General features: G+C 46.5%; 1 pseudogene; it reads right to left on the bottom strand.

Annotated features, from left to right (window-relative positions):
- Nucleotides 1-3,792: 3,792 nt before the first annotated feature.
- LOC128360892 (uncharacterized) lies at nt 3,793-5,582 on the bottom strand (annotated as a pseudogene).
- Between the last annotated feature and the right edge of the window lie 418 nt (nt 5,583-6,000).

Here is a 6,000-nt window from a genome sequence, read left to right as displayed (position 1 = left end):
CAGGGTGTTATGGACTCCCGTGATGGCCATCGTCAGTGCTACTCCTGTTTGGGAATGGCCCATGTATTGGAGAATGTTGACAACCCCGGTATGGCTGCAGTTGAGCTGCCTAGGGAGGAATGTATACAAAACCAGGCAACTGGAACATATGGTGCAACCTGCCTGTCTGTCTGAGCTGGAACATATCCCTCTCCCTTTCCCCCTCCCCCGGTGCAAAAGTTGTTTCTGTTTTTTTTGGTGTTTTTTTTTTTTTTTTAATGTTGTAAAATGTGCTTGTATGTGTCATGTTGCTGGGGTTTTTTTCCCGCTCCCACACTGTACTCCCGAGAGCACAGTCTGGGTGCTGCTTTTTTTTTATCCCCCTCTCTCCTCATTTTCTTTCCCCTTTTCTCCCCTCTTTATTGTGCTCAGTCATCCGGTTCTGTCTTATTATGTATTGTATGTTGTATATGTACGGATGGGTGATTGCTGAAATTTCGCTGTACTTGTACTTGTACTTGTTATAGTGACAAATAAAGCTCTATTCTATTCTAACCTCACCCTTCCTCGTTGAGTGAGCGGGGGTATGTTTCTAAGACACATTCCCGGAAACATAAACATGAGCACACCCCTACCCGTAAGAAGGGTTGTGGCTCTTGTAAGAAGCAATCTATCCAGCTTTCAGGTGACCCAGTTGAGGCTCAAGGAGGCCAGGACAGCCAGGAGGACACCCAACTGCAAATCCTGGCTGCCATAAGTAGTCTGTCAGAGAGATTGGACAGCGTGGAGGCCCAGTGGCCTGTCATGACAGTCACACCAGAGGCTGGGCACTTGAAGGAGTCCTCCCCTGATGAGTTACCTTCTTATCAAAAGGGAGAGGGTTATAATCCAGACATTATCTCTCTCTATGTGCAAAACTCGCCTTTTGGAAGTGGTGAACAGTCTGATGCTGCTGAGTCAGAAGAACAGCTCGGATCCTCAAAGGTGGGGGCAAGTCCTCTGCTGTTGACATCATTTCCAAAGTTATAAGATAATGATTTATACTCATTGACAAGTGTTACAGTACAACTGTTGCAACAATGTTGTTTATTCAGCCAAACTGCAGCAGACATCCACTACACACGTATCAAAAGTACTCTGACTCTTTGACGGCTTATCATATGTAACGCTTGCCGTAGTGCTGTAACAGCTGTCGCAAACAAAAACACTCATGACATCTCCCCCTTTTAGATGCTGCTCTTATCCATAACCCCTGAACCCTCAGTGCAGAACAAATAATAGAATCTTACTTTCTCTCAACCTAACAAATATATGCTTTCTGTTACTTTGTTTTACTTTTCAAACAATAGCTTACTCTTTGAGACAATAACCATTTCTTCTATACATACAGTATTTTCCCAAAACAGTCTTTTTAAAAAAAAAACAGGAACCAAAATAATAATAACACTCACACACACAATTAGTCTCTGAACAGGTTTAACAAGCCGACCAGACCGGGTGCGAAACAGTCCATCAGTGTCCACTCTGGGTGAGCTGTGTTGCGGGCTCACTTGAATGTCTGGTGTGCCCTTTTGAGGGTTTGTATTTCCCTGCTCTGGGAACTGCTTGGAGATGGCGACGATTTCGCCTGAGCAGAGCTCCTTTCTCCGTCTCAATGATGTATGATCTCTGTGTAGTGTTCTCACCTGTCACTATTGCAGGTGTAGTCCATGTCTTTTGCTTGTCCAGTTTTGTGAGAACATGGTCTCCATGTTGCAGTGGTGTGAGTTGCCAAAGACCATGGCGTCTGTTGTAGTAGTAGACCTATTTATCTTTCTCGACAGCATCTCTCGCTTTGACACGCTGCCACCTCAGCCACTTAGGCTGTAAGTTCTTTGCAAGAGTGGGTTGGTGTAGGTGTATAGTCTGCTTTTATAGCTGGTCTGCGTTATAAACTGCCTTATACAGTTCAACATGCCCCCTGGACCACTCAGTACTTTCTTTGCTTTCTGTAAGCTTCTCTTGGTTTCACTGATAACACTGCAATTAGCCCCAGTGTCAATTTTAAAGTCAACTGGTCTGTTACCAATGTTACACAGGCCGACCCAACTACTTGCCCCACTGAGCTGGTTGTCCAGTTTCTTCAGTCACTCTTGGACTCAGGGAGGGCTGCTAGCACCATTAAGCTGTACACTGCTGCTATATCTTTCTTTCACGAGGCAGTGGGTGGGGTTGCAGTAGGCAATATGTTCAGCTAAACGATAGGGTGAATTAAGTGCTCTGTCTGTTAGTGGGGATTGTTTGAGGTGGAAGGCTGATGCTCTTTGGCCAAATCCTGCCTTTCTGCTTAAAGTAATAAACCCTTAGACAGTAAACCAAGTTATTGAACTCAGTGCTTTTCGACCTGGCCTGACTTCCGCACAGGGGGACGTGAGTCTACCTTCTTTGTGCCCCGTGAGGGCACTCAAGACATACAATTCACGCACTCAATCAACTGAGATGCTCACATTCTTGTTCTCGTTTGTGTGTTTCCATGGTAGCAAATTTGGGCTACCTGTGTCTAAGCAAGTGTCTGGCCGACTTGATTGTCAATGGCATTTCTGAAGCATGCTCTATGCAGGGCCTCCTGGTCCTGGGAAACGTGGTTGCTCACTCCACCAGGAGTGTTAAGGCTGATTTATGCTTCTACGTTGGGCAGTGAATTGCACCATCACAAAACATGATGCGATGGAGAGACGCAGAACTTAGAAAGGCGCGTGACGGCGTCGGGGCACCGGCGTAATTACAGCGTGGAGCTTACGTAGAAGCATAAATCAGCCTTTAGCCACCTCCTGGGCTGCTTTGTGGGGGGTCCCTGATATCTGTGCAGCAGCATCATGGAATGCCCCCTGTACCTTTTCCAGTTTTTACAGGATCAACGAGCTAGATGAGGATGTGATGGTTTGGAGTTCCCTGTTCCTTGTACTTGATGACACTAGTCATTCAAGGTGAAGACAGTGGTGATGGTGTGAGTGAGGTCGACATAGATCGTAAATTATGACTATATCTATGGATCTATGAGACCAAACGATGACCGTGACCATCTATTATCGCTCAGAACGGGCTGAGGCATTCCAGGCAAGAGGAAGAGGTGTGCTCACCTATTTGTTTTTATAGGCGGCGAGTCAAGCTTCCTTAAGGTCAGTCACATGACTTTGTTGTTATATGGTCTTGAGGATAGGGAGATGATAGCATCATTCAAGATGAAGACCGTGGTGACGGTCATCGTTCGGTCACATAGATCCATAGTTATAGTCATAACTCACGTTTTCTTCTTTTCTCAATGCTTTCACAACTCGTTTCTTACTGACTCTACAACAATTTATACAACACTTAATTCATGAATGAATCAAATTAAACCATTAAGTGAACTAAATTACACAACAAACCCACAAGTTCACTTTTCTGTGTTCAACATTAACTGTTGTCAACTCTCCCAGGAGTGTATGAGAAATGCATTAGTTTTGTTAGGTAATGTATGTTTTCTTTGACAGGGTTCAATAAAACCTACTGTGATCTCTGTCTTTGCTTGTAGAAAAAAACTTGTAAAAAACTTCATCCTGGAATAAGTAAATCAGAGACAATAAACAGATCAAAATTAAATAAATATTTATTTGCACAAAAACAGTTATATCCAACAAACCCTTGGCTAGATTCACTGTGGCGGAAAGCGAATTATTGTAGTTATTTAATACATCTTCTGATGCACCTGAACACATCCTCAGTGATGTAACCTGGGGTCATCGGGTGTTTCGGGTCTTTCAACATCATACACCCTCTGCCAGGCGCCCGTGTTCAGGTGGCATTTGCTTGTCCCCATGAACCTTCTCTCTGGATCCAGAGCCATCTCGAGGCTTTCTCAGCTGCTTCGGTGATGTTCTTGATAGCTCTGCTCCTCGCTCCTCCTGTGATACCCAGCACACCAAGGGCTCTGTGGACTGAGTGGCCCACAAATCCTCTGCAGCCTACTTCGATGGGCATACACCTTGCCTTCCAGCCCAGCTCTCGACAGTTTATCACCAGATGTTCATACTTGGTCCTCTTCCTTTCGTGAGCCTCCCCTAGGCAATCCTCCCATGGCACTGTCAGCTCCATAATGATGACTTCCTTAGTGCTGTTGGAGACCAGAAGGATGTCTGGCCTAAGGGTGGTGCTGACAATGTTCTGTGGGAACCTCAGCTGTTTCTCCAGGTCCACTGAGAGCTGCCAGTCCTGGGTTGTTGCCAGGACCTGCCCTGGGTTGCTCCCCTGCCTTCACAAAGGTGATTGCGCTGGTGGTGTTGCGCACTCGGCTGCAGCTGCTGATCCCCTTGCTGATGGCTTCTGCAATCGGCTTCAGCACCTGGTTATGGCACCAGGTGTAACGGCCCTGGCCAAGTGCTGCTGGGCAGGAGCTCAGAATGTGCTCCAACGTTCCCTTTGCTGAGCAAAGTGGGCAGTTCGGGGTCTCCACCTTAACCCAGGTGAAGAGGTTTGCTGGGCTAGGCAGGACATCGTACACTGCCCGAATCAGGAAGGTGATGCGGTGTGGCTCAGCTTGCCAGAGGTCCGTTTTCCGATCCATGGCTTGCTCCCACCTTGTCCAAGCCCCCTGTTGCCTCAACCCAGCCGCTCTGCTTGATCTTCCTTCCTCCACTGCCGCCCTCACCTCCTCCTGAATCAAACTCCTCCTCCAAAGACTTCAGGGGCAACCGGAGCTCCCATATGTTCCCATAGAAGGCGATGTTGTTTAGACTTCTCGGCAACCCCAACCATCTCGTGAGACAGCTGCTGACCTTCCTCTCCAAGGTCTCCACAGTGGACATGGGGACTTCATAGACAAGTAGCGGCCATAGTATCCTTGACAAAATACCATGCTGATATATCCACGCTTTGAACTTGCCTGGGAGCCCAGATCTGTCGACTGACCTTAGCCAGCTGTCCAGTTCCTGGCAGGTTGACTGCACCGATGTGGAGTCCTTGAGGCTGCTGTCGAACACCTTACCCAAGCTCTTCACTGGCTTCTCTGAGATGGTTGGTATTAGCGTCCCTTTGATGTTGAATTGGAACCTGTCAGTGACCTTGCCCTTCTTCACCACTAGTGCCCTGGACTTGGCTGGTTTGAAGGTCATCCAAGCCCACCGGATAAGCTTCTCCAGCCCTTGAAGGATCCATCTGCATCCTGGCATGGACTCTGTGGTGACTGTCAGGTCATCCATAAAGACCCTGATTGGTGGCTGACGGATCCCTGATTGTGTCCGGGGGCCCCAGCACTCTGGCTCAGCTGACTTGACAATCATGTTCATTGCAAGGGCAAACAAGGTTACCGAGATGGTGCAGCCTGTGATTATCCCAACCTCCAGCTGGTGCCATTCTGATGTTACTCCTCCTGCTGAGATTCTCATCCTGAACTGATTGTAATAATCCAGGATCAGATCTACAACATGGTATGGCACATGGTGTTTGGTCATGGTGGATTGGACCAGTTTGTGGGGGATGGAGCCATATGCATTGGCTAGGTCTAACCACAACACTGTGAGGTCTCCTTTGTTCACACGGACTTCCTGGATGTTTTGTCCTTGGTAAAAGTCATTTTGTTGTATCATGTAAAAATGTTTTCCGAGATGCAAATTTCTGTCTTTGTAAAAGTGTTTCACACTTTGTAATGTTGTTTTGCACTTCCTGGCCACCGTAGGCTATCCCATTGAGTCTGTAAATTAAACAGAATGGTTTAGACATGCTCTGTGATTTGGTGCTATATAAAGGAAATTGACTATTAATAAATAAATACAACATGATAAAACATGTACCGGTGGATATGAATCTTCAAATTCATACTGTATGTGTACACAAGCACAATGTGTAACATTGTGTAATATAGCATTTGCAGAGTGGTGCACAAACTGTCACAGCTTTGCTTCTCCATATATTTAAATGAGGTAGGCAAAATGTAGGGGTGGAATGTACTGGATTTCAATATAACACAGTCCAAGGGTTAGATAACAATACCACAAAGGACGTCCT

Source organism: Scomber japonicus, chromosome 1 (assembly GCF_027409825.1).
Source record: "Scomber japonicus isolate fScoJap1 chromosome 1, fScoJap1.pri, whole genome shotgun sequence".
Classification (NCBI taxonomy): Eukaryota; Metazoa; Chordata; class Actinopteri; order Scombriformes; family Scombridae; genus Scomber; species Scomber japonicus.
This window is presented reverse-complemented; position numbering and strand designations above follow the sequence as displayed.